Here is a 13,395-nt window from a genome sequence, read left to right on the forward strand (position 1 = left end):
TAATTAATTACACCTTTACCTTTTTTGGAAGTGTGTCAAGTTGCTTAATAGTTAAACACACAGACAAACTTACTCTTGTACGTGGCTGAACAGGCACCACACCCAAACTTGTTTCTCAGAAACATTGGGGGATGGAGGGTGGCTATTATTCATTTTAACAGCATTTGGTTATTTTGGTTTTAGGAGTGGAGACTGAGTTTGGTCCATTTTTCCCCTAGGGCAGATTATGTAAAATGGAATGAGTGTATCAGGAAGACGATCTGCCAGAAAAAGCAACATTTTTATATTCTCTGCATGGAATATAATGAGTTTAATACGTTTTCTACAGAACAAGATCTTAAAATCACAGCAGCAGTATCATCCTTCTGTGTTATATTCAACCCTAGAAGAGTTGGAGGAGTAGCCCCTAGTGGTTAGTTGCAGTGGACTTTGATCCTGGGGAACTGGTTCTTGTGACCCTGGCACGTCACTTAACCCTTCATTTGCCCCAGGTACAAAATAAGTACCTATATGTAATACGTAAACTGCTTTGAAAAGTGGTGTATGAAGTCCCACTCCATCTTCCCTGGTTATGCTGCTATCCAGATAACTAGTGCTCACCAGGCACAGTCAGCAATTTTCAGTGTCTTTATCCTGAGAATGCCACTAAAAATCATGCCTTATCACCTCGACACTATGAGGTCAATTCTGAACAGTGCACATGTATTTATGTACTGATTTTCTTTTGTAGAATAGCGGCATACAACAGGTAGAAGACATGCCAAAACTTTCAAGGTAAGTGCGAGCACTCCACTAGCCCTAAAGCTGATGTCAGTTCACACACCTGCAATGACTATAATTCATGCATATAACTGTGTGCCTCTGTTCACACTTCACTCACATGCTGTCCACGTTATGCCCATCTTCCAACGTACATGCTATTGCATCTCAGTGTAGAATGCAGCCATAATGGGTTAAAGTCTATAAACAGTGCCTATAAATCAGTGCCAAAAAACCTCACTTAAGCAGTATTCTATAAGAATCCACACTTAAGCGGAGAGTCATTTAGGCATGGGGTGTTGCTCTATTAAAAATGTGGTGCAAATGCCTGTGCCTACATTTATGCAAGGAGCACCATTATTCTGTATTACACACTTAAGTCGAAGCCAAGCCCCATTCCACCCCAAAATGTCCATGACTCTCCCATTTCCTCATCCCCTTTTTGGAATGCACATAAATTTTAGGTGCGGATCCATGCCAATAGTGCCAATAATTGCTTGTTAAAAGCCATTATTTGCATAGTTGACTTGTTATTCAATAAATTGCTGCGTGTAAATCAGGAAAGTGCCTACATTTGCGCTCAGAAGTTTTTGGTGACTTTTACAGAATTGGGGGAATATGGGCATTTAGAGATGGATGTGCACACATACATGTGAATGCCAGTATTCTAATCATTTATGCTCATATTAATCATAGAAGGGAGCCTTATTATAGAATTGCTCCCTATCTGGGTAGTGCCAGGGCAGTTCCAAAGGCAGAGGTTAAATGGAGCTGGGAAATTATGCGAATAGCTGTCCCAGGAGTAAAACAAAATAATGGTCCTAACTTGCCCAGATAGTTTTCTAGGCATTTGTGGCTGACTATCCACAGAGAAGGGGGTTGGGGGACTAAATTCCATGGGCCCTGGCCTTCACATGGGGGCCCCAGCACCAGGGTCTGTCTCTTTCTGTTTCTGTCGGGACCCTGGGTGATGCGTTTAACGCGATAAACCCGGTCCTGGCACAAGAGCAAGAGAGAGAAGATCCTGGTGCCACAGGCCTCTTGGAGGACAGGGAGGAGCAAACGCACTGATGCAGGAAGATAGGCAGGGGGCAGGGCGGCCCGAGCAAGCGAGGGGTGGCGGCCATGTCCCAAATGGTATGGTTGGGGGGGGGGGGCCTGCACTCTCAGCAGCCCTGCCTGGATAACTTTAACATCCAGTTGGACAGAGCAACACCTCACAGGGAACACTGATCTCTGCAACTCTTTTGGTCCAGTGGGTCTGTTGTCATTGTTGGCTGTTACTACTATCCAGAAGCGGAGCCAGGTTGAAGGCACGGGGGGAGTGAGACCGGACCTCTGCTGGCGCTGCCGCATGTTTTAAATGTAACACATGGAGTAAAAAATAGGCCCCGGCACCAGCGGAAGTCCATTTTGGGGAGCGACTGCTCCCCTGACGCCCCCCCCCCTAGCTACGCCATTGCTACTATCATTTTCAATCTAAATTCTACATATTCTCCTACAAACTTTCCTGTAATTAAATTCTTATTTTTTCACCTTATTTATATTGTTAAAAGCTCTGTTAATTTAAAAGGAAGAGTGGTATTTCAAGCAAAATAAATCATAAACTTCAAGAGGTTGCCAATTATTGGATAGTCATCACTAGTATCTGGGTACAGCCCAGCACTGGATAAATGTAAACACTATAGTCAGCACTTGAAGACACTGCTGACCAAGGGTGTTTAAATATCAAGGGCATAGTTTCTTAGGTTTTTCCTGCCCATCTCTCTTTTTTATCATTTTTTGAGAAAGTTACCAAACTCACCGTATTTTTACATAGACATATAAGACCCTCAGTGGTGGGTGACAGAGGATGATGAAATATTCTCACTTAATCCAAGTGTAATCTTCAAGCAACTATTCAGAACAAGTTCTGGAATAAGGGGCCTACCAGTTAGCACGCATTTATCCTGGTAAGTATTCATTCACCTGGGTTAAAGCGTTGTCTGAAGATTATTCTCCTTAACCAGGATAAAAATCTGCATGCTGTACTTTATATTACACTGGGGTGTTTTACCCCATTTCTCCAGTATGAAAACACTATCTAAAGCAGCTTACAGTAAGAACTTCACAAAATGTAAATTCAATAGTAAGCAACAAATTCAATAAACACATTTATAAGTTTATGTTTAAATCTGTTTATTAATATAGTCAATAAACGAACAAGAAACAACAAAACAATGCAAAGTGATGCATATGGGAAAGAGGAACCTGAATTATAGCTACGCCATGCAAGGTTCCATGTTAGGAGTCACAGACCAAGAAAGGGATCTAGGTGTTGTCGTTGATGATACGTTGAAACCTTCTGCTCAGTGTGCTGCTGCGGCTAAGAAAGCAAATAGAATGTTAGGTATTATTAGGAAAGGAATGGAAAACAAAAATGAGGATGTTATAATGCCTTTGTATCGTACCATGGCGCGACCGCACCTCAAATATTGTGTTCAATTCTCGTCGCCGTATCTCAAAAAAGATATAGTGGAATTAGAAAAGGTGCAGAGAAGGGCGATGAAAATGATAAAGGGGATGAGGCGACTTCCCTATGAGGAAAGGCTAAAGCAGCTAGGGCTCTTCAGCTTGGAGAAAAGGCGGCCGAGGGGAGATATGATAGAGGTATATAAAATAATGAGTGGAGTGGAATGGGTAGATGTGAAGCGTCTGTTTACGCTTTCCAAAAATACTAGGATTAGGGGGCATGCAATGAAGCTATAATGTAGTAAATTTAAAATGAATCAGCGAAAGTTTTCTTCCCTCAACGTGTAATTAAACTCTGGAATTTGTTGCCAGAGAATGTGTAAAGGCGGTTAGCTTAGCGGTGTTGAAAAAAGGTTTGGACGCCTTCCTAAAGAAAAAGTCCATAGGCAATTATTAAATGAACTTGGTGAAAATCCACTATTTCTGGGATAAGCAGTATAGAATGTTTTGTACTTTTGTGGGATCTTGCAGGTATTTGTGACCTGGATTGGCCACTGTTGGAAACATGATGCTGGGCTTTATGGACATTTGGTCTTTCCCAGTATGGCAATACTTAAGTATTTATATAATCAAGCATCACTGAAAACACTGATACATCAATCAAGCAAAAACACAGAGGAACTTTGTGTTTGATAGCCCCTCCCCCTGAAAAACAAAGAACATCTGTCCGAAAATGAATTCAATACCCCAACCATCTACCCCCCTACAAAAACAAAATAAAAAACAAATTTTCATACAAATGTACAAAGTATTCAAAATCAGACTACATGCTCTGGGAGAAAGGGAATGTATATAAGAACCCCACACAGATTAGAACTGCTTTTTACATTTTAAGGACACCCCCACCCTCTGTTTCTCCATCAGCATAATATGGTGAAACAAACTATGCCAATTCCAAAATGAAGGAGGGTCAGGAAGAATCCAAATCTTTAAAATAATCTTTTTACCCAAAAGAGCCGCCTCGCAGATGACCACCCCTACTCTGCAACAAAAACACTTCATATTTATCTAGCAAAAGACCCATTGCTGACAGTGGTATTGGGGACCCCAAAAGGCATTCTAAATATTAGACTACCTTGGACCAAAAAAATTGAATCTTGGGCACACCCAAAAGGCGTGAAAAAGGGATTAGGTTGCTGATTACATGTATGACAAAGGGGAGTGTCAATGCCACCCATATTGAAAAATTGTGTTTGAGAGACAAAGGCCCAATAAAAGTATCCTAAATTGGCATTCATGCAGATTCACTGCTACAACCAGAGTTGGAATCCTAGCAACCAGTCTACTAATGTCATAAGAATACATGTTAAGACCAAAGACCTCTGCAAATCCACCTCCCATTTAGCCAATAGAGCAGAGATATTTCTAGAAGGAGAAACATTCAAATGGCCTTATGAAGCAATGAAATAGACAGCCAATCTCTATCATGCAGGTCTATGAGCACTGTGACTGCCAGACGAGCGCATTCCCATCCAGAGCAGAAACATAGTTGCGCAACTGATGATAGGCAAAACCATCTGCCAGCTTAGTTAACGAGCCACCCCCCATCGATTGTAAAGGTAGTAAAAATCCATTTGGATGAACGACATGTTCCAAACACGTAATCCCTAAATCCGCCCATCGTCAAAAGGTCCCATTCTCAACCCCAGGCAGGAATTCCACATTACCACAAATAGGCAGAAGAAACGAAACATGAGAGGATACGTCCCAATGTCTCATGAGGTCTTGCCACAATTTTCTAAGAGGAAATAACAAAAGACTACCCCACAACTCAGATTGGAGCCTAGTATGAGGCGCCTGCAATAAGGAAGTAAAATGCCATGGTGCCAAAAGCTCCCATTCTATCTAGATGGGGGAGTACTCCTCTGTATCTAAAAGCCAATCCCCCAAATGATGAGCTATACAAGCTACGTTATATTTATGTAAATCGGGGACCCCTAAACCTCCTGTCCTCCAATTCCCCAGTATCATTTGTATAGGGATTTGTAGCTTCTTACCACCCCAACAAAAATGAGAAAGGTGTCTATGAAAATTCTGAATGTCTATGAAAATTCTGAATGTTCACCATATTAAAAAGATGTATCAAGCTATGCAACCCCATGGGAAGACTCTATCATCCCTGCAATGTTGCAATCGTGGAATCAAACAGATGAGAGATATTAAGCTGATATAACTCAGATGTTTTCATTGACAATTGAATCCCCAAGTAACGAAAAGAATGAAATGCCCATCTTAACAGGAACTGAACCACCCAGCCCCATCGAATGGAATCCGATGAAGCCAATGCTAAGGATTTCTATAAATTTAAACAAAAACCAGAAAAATCCCTGTATTCCTCAAAAGATTCCATTAATGCCCCTAGTGATGTATGAGATCTGTAATTTGAACTAACAAGTCATCTGCAAATGCAGAAATTTTAAATTCAGAAGTAGTAAATTTTACTCCCGGAATGTCTGGATTAGCTAATAAGTAAAGGAATCTAAACAAATAACAAAGGAGATAAAGGACTTTCTTGGAGTGTGCCCCATGCAAATCACAAAAGGTACCGACAAAATCCCATTGACCTATATTGCCGCCCTAGAATCAGAATATAAAACCCATACCACATCCAAAAAGAAACCCTCTATACCATAGGCTTTCAAAACATTAAAAAGAAAATTCCAGTAGACCTGATCAAATGCCTTCTCAGCATTGAAACTAATTAGAAGGGAAGGTAAAGCACGCTGCTGCACTATCTCCAAGGAGGCCAAAATATTCCTAATGTTCTTAACTTCAGTTCAACCTTGAACAAAGCCCACCTGAGAACATTCCACCAGAAAAGGAGTGGCCTAGTGGTTAGGGTGGTGGACTTTGGTCCTGGGGAACTGAGGAACTGAGTTCAATTCCCACTTCAGGCACAGGCAGCTCCTTGTGACTCTGGGCACGTCACTTAACCCTCCATTGCCCCATGTAAGCTGCATTGAGCCTGCCAAGAGTGGGAAAGCACGGGGTACAATGTAACAACAAAAAAAACGGAGCCAGATGATTAGCTAAAAGTTTAGCAAAGAGCTTAGTTTCAAAATTCACAAAGAAATGGGCTGATAAGAATTTGGAGAACAAGGGATTTATGCGACTTTAATAACACCATCATCTGTGCGGTTTTCAAAGAATCAGGCAAAATAGCATGACCAACCATGTAATTAAAAAGGTTCAACACCTGAACCCATCGGGGCCTGGCACACGAATAAGCACATTATTCCTAATGGCTAAAATCAACTCATATCCCAAAAACGAAGGGGTTGATTGGCATGATCCGCATTATGTAACTTATAAAAGGAACAAAAAGCATACTCCAATACAGGTCAATAGGAAATTTCCAGTGAGACGGAGAATGGTCCACCGGCGACAGATCTAAGGAGATCCAAATTAAGGCATGACTTGAAATGTCGCATTGACTGATCTCCGAGTTAGCTAAATGTCAAAATAAGGACTCAGAAACCAAAATATAATCAATCCTTGACTAAGTTGAATGTGCACAAGGAAAATGTGTATAATCCCGCTCTCCCATGTGAAACAGATGCCATGAATCCACAAGAGCTAGCGTGTTGCAGAGCAGAAGTAAGCACTTGGATAAATGAACCTGCAAATCACCCTTCGGATGGGACCTGACCAGGGCTGGGTCATATACTATATTGAAATCACCACCTAGAATAATATTATCATTCACATATGGAGCAAAACATTGAGCAATCTAGCAAAGAAAACTTTATCATAAGTGTTGGGTGCATACACATAACATCATTTCAGAGAATGTTTATTAACAGATACTTTGGTCAAGAGTAGACAAAGCGGACTTCCGGATCCTGAGTCACTGAATGTATCCAGACATCCAAAGATTTTCAAAACAAAATAAGGACTCCAGCCCTCCTCCAAATGGCAGGAGACTCTACAAGAGAGCCCACCCATCATTTCTGGAATTTCTGACGTTCTGGTGAGGAGAGATATGTCTCTTGCAGCATAGCAATGTCCACCTGATTCCTATTCAAGCACTGCAAAATCTTCTCATGTTTAATAGGAGGTCACCCCTTTTCCAAGAAGATAATTTAAGAAGACTCAAGAGTGAACCATCTGTATCCTGTAAAAACTCAAGAGATGAGGGAGGGTGAATTTCCTTTTGTGTGGATGTTAGCTGATGTTCAGCCAATACCTGCTTTACTGTCTTATGTGGGTCCTTGGCTGAATATTAACAGGGACCTGCATAAGTAAGACTGACACACTCTTGGTTGGTCATGGCCTGATATGCAGTGCCAGTGCCCAGACACGGCACCGGTAATAAAAAATTGGAGGATGGACAATGTAACGCCAATTTTAAAAAGGGTTTCAGAGGTGATCAGAGAAATTATAGGCTGGTGAGCCTGACGTTGGTACTGGGCAAAATGATAGAGACTATTATAAAGAGCAAAATTATACAGCATATACATAAGCATGGATTAATGAGACAAAGAGGGGCATAATCGAACGGCGCCGGCCAAATAGATGGCTGATCATCAGTGGCGTACCAAGGGAGGGTGGTGGGGGTTGGTCCGCCCCCGGGTGCATGCCACTGGGGGGGTGCCGCGTGCCTGTTTGCTCCACTCGTTCCGTGCTCCCTCTGCCCCGGAACAGGTTACTTCCTGTTCCGGGGCAGAGGTAGCATGGAATGAGCGAAGCAGACAGGCGTGCGGCACACCACACCCCCCCCCCACCAGCAGGTAATAATGCACCCAGGAGGCGGTGTCCTTTCGCTGGGGGGAGGTGGCGCTGCGCCGGGGATGGGGGAGTTGCACTGCACCCGGGGGGGGGTGTCCTTTCGCCAGGGGTGGGGGGGGGGGGCGCGCTGCACCTGGGGGGGTGTCCTTTCGCCGGGGGTGGAGGGCGCTGCATCCAGGGGAGGGGGTGCATCGGCGATCCGCCCTGGGTGTCAGCCACCCTAGGAACGCCACTGCTGGTCATCTATTTGGCCGGCGCCGTAAAGCAGTATCCTGACTGTATTATCAATAATACGGTGGAGCCAGCCAAATCTCAGCATTTGGGCTGGCTTTAGAGATGACCGGCATTGGTTTCCGGCGATAATGGAAACTAATGCCAGCAATCTCAAAACCAGCCAAATCCAAGGTATTTGGTCGTGGGAGGAGCCAGCATTTGTAGTGCACTGGTCCCCCTCACATGCCAGGACACCAACCGGGCACCCTAGGGGGCACTGCAGTGGACTTCAAAAATTGCTCCCAGGTGCATAGCTCCCTTACCTTGGGTGCTGAGCCCCCCAAATCCCTCCCAAAACCCATTCTCCACAACTCTATACCACTATCATAGCCCTAAGGGGAGAAGGGGGGCACCTACATGTGGGTACAGTGGGTTTGGGGGGAGTGGAGGGCTCCCATTTACCACCACAAGTGTAACAGGTAGGAGGGGATGGGTGGGCCTGGGTCCACCTGCTTGAAGTGCACTGCACCCACAAAAAACTGTTCCAGGGACCTGCATACTGCTGTCATGGAGCTGGGTATAACATTTGAGGCTGGCATAGAGGCTGGCAAAAAATGTTTTTTGATTTTATTTTCTTTTTTTGGGTGGGAGGGGGTTGGTGACCACTGGGGGAGTAAGGGGAGGTGATCCCTGATTCCCTGTGGTGGTCAAATGGTCAATTAGGGCACTTTTTTTAGGCTTGGTCCTAAAATTAAATGGACCAAGTGAAGCCGGCCAATTGCTCGTCAGAGCCGGCCATCTTTTTTCCATTATTGGCCGAAGCCAGCCATCTCATAACCACGCCCCCATCCCGCCTTCCATACCCTTCCGAAACACCCCCTTTAAGTTTGGCCGGCTCTGCTACGGAAAGCAGTTAGAGCCGGCCAAAATCGGCTTTCCATTATACCGATTTGGCCGGGTTCGGGAGTTGGCCGGCCATCTCCCGATTTGTGTTGGAAGATGGCCAGCGATCTCTTTTGAAAATAAGCAGGAAAGCCAACACAGATTTAGTCAAAGGAAATCTTGCCTCCCCAAACAACTACATTTCTTTGAAGGGGTGAACAAACATGTGGATAAAGGTGAACCAGGAAAACAAAGGGGCAGACGATCTGCAAACTCCAAAGTGGAAACTGTACAAAGCAGATCGTAGATAAACCAAAATATATTTATTGATACGATAAAGATAAAATATGCATACAATAGCCCAGGTGAACCAGTCAATATTGTGCATCTGGATTTTTCAAAAGGCATTTGACAAAGTACATCATGAAAGATTCCTGAGGAAATTAGAAAGGCATGGGTTAGGAGGTAATGCACTATTGTGAATTAAACACTGGATAAAAGATAGAAAACAGAGAGTAGCGTTAAATGGTAAGTATTCCCAATAGATTGGGGTAGATAGTGGGGTTCCCCAGGGGTCTGTCCTGCATCCCAAAAAAAGATATAGCAGAATTAGAAAGGTACAGAGAAGAGCAATGAACATGATAAAGGGGATGGGATGACTTCCCTATGAGGAAAGGCTAAAGTGGCTAGGGCTTTTCAGTTTGGAGAGAAGATGGCTGAGGGGAGATATGATAGAGGTCTATAAAATAATGAGTGGAGTGGAATGAGTAGACTTCAATCGCTTCTTTACTCTTTTTCCAAAAATACTAGGACTAGGGGGCACACAATGAAGCTACAAAATAGTAAATTTAAAACAAACAAGAGAAAATATTTTTTCACTCAATGTGTAATCAAACTCTGGAATTCGTTGCCAGAAAATGCGGTAAAATCAGTTAGCTTAGCAGGGTTTCAAAAAGGTTTAGATAATTTCCTAAAAGAAAAGTTCATAAGCCATTATTAAGATGGACTTGGGAAAATCCACTGCTTATTTCTAGGATAAGCAGCATAAAATCTGTTTTACTATTCTGGGATTTTGCCAGGTACTTGTGACCTGGATTGGCCACTGCTCGAAACAGGGTACTGGGCTTGATGGACCTTCAGTCTGCCCCAGTATGCTTATGTTTCTTATGTAATTCTGCCCGCAATGGTAAGAGTTTAAAAAAACCTGCCTAATTACAACTATTTTTCACTCATATTTCAAAAATCTATTTATGGCAGAACAGCGAGAACCGGGTCCTCTAATATCAGATTATTTGGAGGATGCGGGCCTTCCACGCCTCTCCCCTGTGGTCCAATCTCAGTTATCCCAACACATTCAAGCCCTGAAATTCAAAAAGTAATCAAATCCATCCCACTAGGATCCGCGCCAGGTCCAGATGGTTTTTCTCATGAATATTACAAGATGTTAGAGTTACAAATTTGTGGGCCCCTTTTGGCATATTATGACTCAGTGGTAGATCGGGTCTTTTTCTCACCGGGAGAAAATGAAGCCTTGGTTACACTCATCCCTAAACTGGATAAACCACAAGATAAAGTGGAATCCTACAGACCGATCTCATTATTAAATGTAGATTTAAAATTCTTAGCATGAATTTTAGCTGACTGTTTTGCCCTACATATTCCTACAATAGTAAGAGACCATCAGGTAGAATTTGTAAGGGGACGGCGCTCTCTTAAGTGTCCAGAAGGTGCTTCTCTCCATTGCTCATTGTAAATCCACTAAGGAACAGCTTTTACTGGTCAGTCTAGATGCGGAAAAAGCCTTTGACAAGGTTCACTGGGACTATTTATTTCAGGTGTTGTCTTATGTAGCGGTGGAAGGCTGGTTTTTCCAGGCTATAAAATCATTATATACTGACCCGTCTGCCTGTCTCTTAGTAAATGGGCACAAATCTAATGCTTTTGCAGTTCAACGGGGTACAAGACAGAGCTGTCCTCTTTCACCTCTTCTGTTTCTGATTTATTTAGAACCCTTGCTTCGTACACTACTTATGGACCCAGATATCCCTGGAGTTTCTCTACCGGGAAAATCAGTAAAAATTCTTGCTTTTGCTGATGACTTATTTTTTACCCTTACCCAGCCGAATCAGTCCTTATATCGACTGTTATCGGTTCTGGATGAGTTTACTTATTTTTCAGGTTTCTCTTTGAACTATCAAAAATCAGTAGCTCTACCAATTCAACCAGAGGTAAAAGACCAGTGGGTTGGCTCCTTTCCCTTTTGCTGGGAACTCACCGCAATTAAATATTTAGGTATTTATATCCTTTCAGAATTAACACAACTTTCTAATATGAATTTGAAGGCCCTAAAGACTCAGATAGAAGAGGTTTTACGGGGATGGCAGGGACTACCTCTATCTTTATTGGGACGAATTGCGTTGTATAATATGGTTCTCTTTCCTAAAGGGTTCTATATATTTCAAACAATTCCCCTTGTACTAGGTTATAAAGATGAGAGATGGCTGCAAAAACAATTGACGAACTTTATCTAGCAAGGGAAAAGAGCACGTGCCCCCCTATCTAGAGTCATGTTACCACATATTAAAGGGGGACTAGGACTTCTAAATTTACATCTTTTCTCTATAGCAAGTTGTGCTCGTCACCTCTCTGATTGGTTTCGATCAACCCAGTTTTTTCTGCATTCAGGCAGAGATTTCGTACCTGAAACCATTACATTTTTCCTATTGGCTCCATGCCCAGACAGGGGGGGGGGACTTCCTCTTTGGGACATATTGCGGTACTTTTTCGCCCCCTGCACCGGGCATGGAGATGGATGTGCAAATTTCATTCCATAAATCCTGAAATTTCTCCGTTACTTCCTATTCAAGGGAACTTAGCTTTCCCCGAGGGAGATTCTTCGTTGATTTTTCGCAAGTGGTCCTCTAAAGGGATACGCTATCTGTTTCAAGTGATTACAGGGCAGGGAGTCATAAAACCCTTCGTAAATCTGTGTGAAGAGTTTAGATGAGTCGGATGTATTTGCCTATTTTCAACTTCGCCATTATGTAAAACTTTTAGATCCTCAAGCACTATCATTAGAAGTATGAGAGCGTTTAAAGGATATGCTAGAAACCCCCCTCCTCCACCACCCCCCAAATTCCAAAAGGGGGGAAGAGGAGTGGGGGGGTTGGGAGGGGAGAGATGGACGAGCAGTAAAAGGGTGCATAGAGGGTTTGATTAAAAGGGGGGGAGAGACTCAAGTGAAGATAGGAGTTAAGTAAAATGTGAAGACTGTTGTTCATGTAATATTGCACGTTGTTCATTTATTGGTTGCATTATATGCTATGGCCTTGAGTGCTATTGTATTGTATTGCTGTTGAGTCATCAATAAAACGTTAAAACGTAAAGGATATGCTAGATCTTGAGGCTCAGCAGCGCGCCCCATTGAAATACTTTCACTCTAACTTAGGGTTATCAATAGAAATCAAACAAAATAAACATGGAAAAGAAATAAGATGACACCTTTTTTATTGGACATAACTTAATACATTTCTTGATTAGCTTTTCAAAGGTTGCCCTTCTTCGTCAGATCGGAAATAAGCAAATGTGCTAGCTGACTATGAGGCTTATTTTCAAAGCACTTAGCCTCCCAAAGTTCCATAGAAACCTATGGAACTTAGCCTCCCAAAGTGCTTTGAAAATATGCCTCAGTGTATATAAGTGAAAACATTCAAGCATTACTGTATTGTGTTCAGTACTGGTCTCCGTATCTCAAAAAAGATATAGTAGAATTGGAAAAGGTACAGCGAAGGGCGACGAAAATGATAGTGGGGATGGGACGACTTTCCTATGAAGAGAGGCTGAGAAGGCTAGGGCTTTTCAGCTTGGAGAAGAGACGGCTGAGGGGAGATATGATAGAAGTGTATAAAATAATGAGTGGAATGGATCGGGTGGATGTGAAGCGACTGTTCACGCTATCCAAAAATACTAGGACTAGAGGGCATGAGTTGAAGCTACAGTGTGGTAAATTTAAAACGAATCGGAGAAAATTTTTCTTCACCCAACGTGTAATTAGACTCTGGAATTCGTTGCCGGAGAACGTGGTACGGGCGGTTAGCTTGACGGAGTTTAAAAAGGGGTTAGATAGATTCCTAAAGGACAAGTCCATAGACCGCTATTAAATGGACTTGGAAAAATTCCGCATTTTTAGGTATAACTTGTCTGGAATGTTTTTACGTTTGGGGAGCGTGCCAGGTGCCCTTGACCTGGATTGGCCATTGTCGGTGACAGGATGCTGGGCTAGATGGACCTTTGGTCTTTCCC

This window comes from Microcaecilia unicolor, chromosome 9, assembly GCF_901765095.1.
Source record: "Microcaecilia unicolor chromosome 9, aMicUni1.1, whole genome shotgun sequence".
Classification (NCBI taxonomy): Eukaryota; Metazoa; Chordata; class Amphibia; order Gymnophiona; family Siphonopidae; genus Microcaecilia; species Microcaecilia unicolor.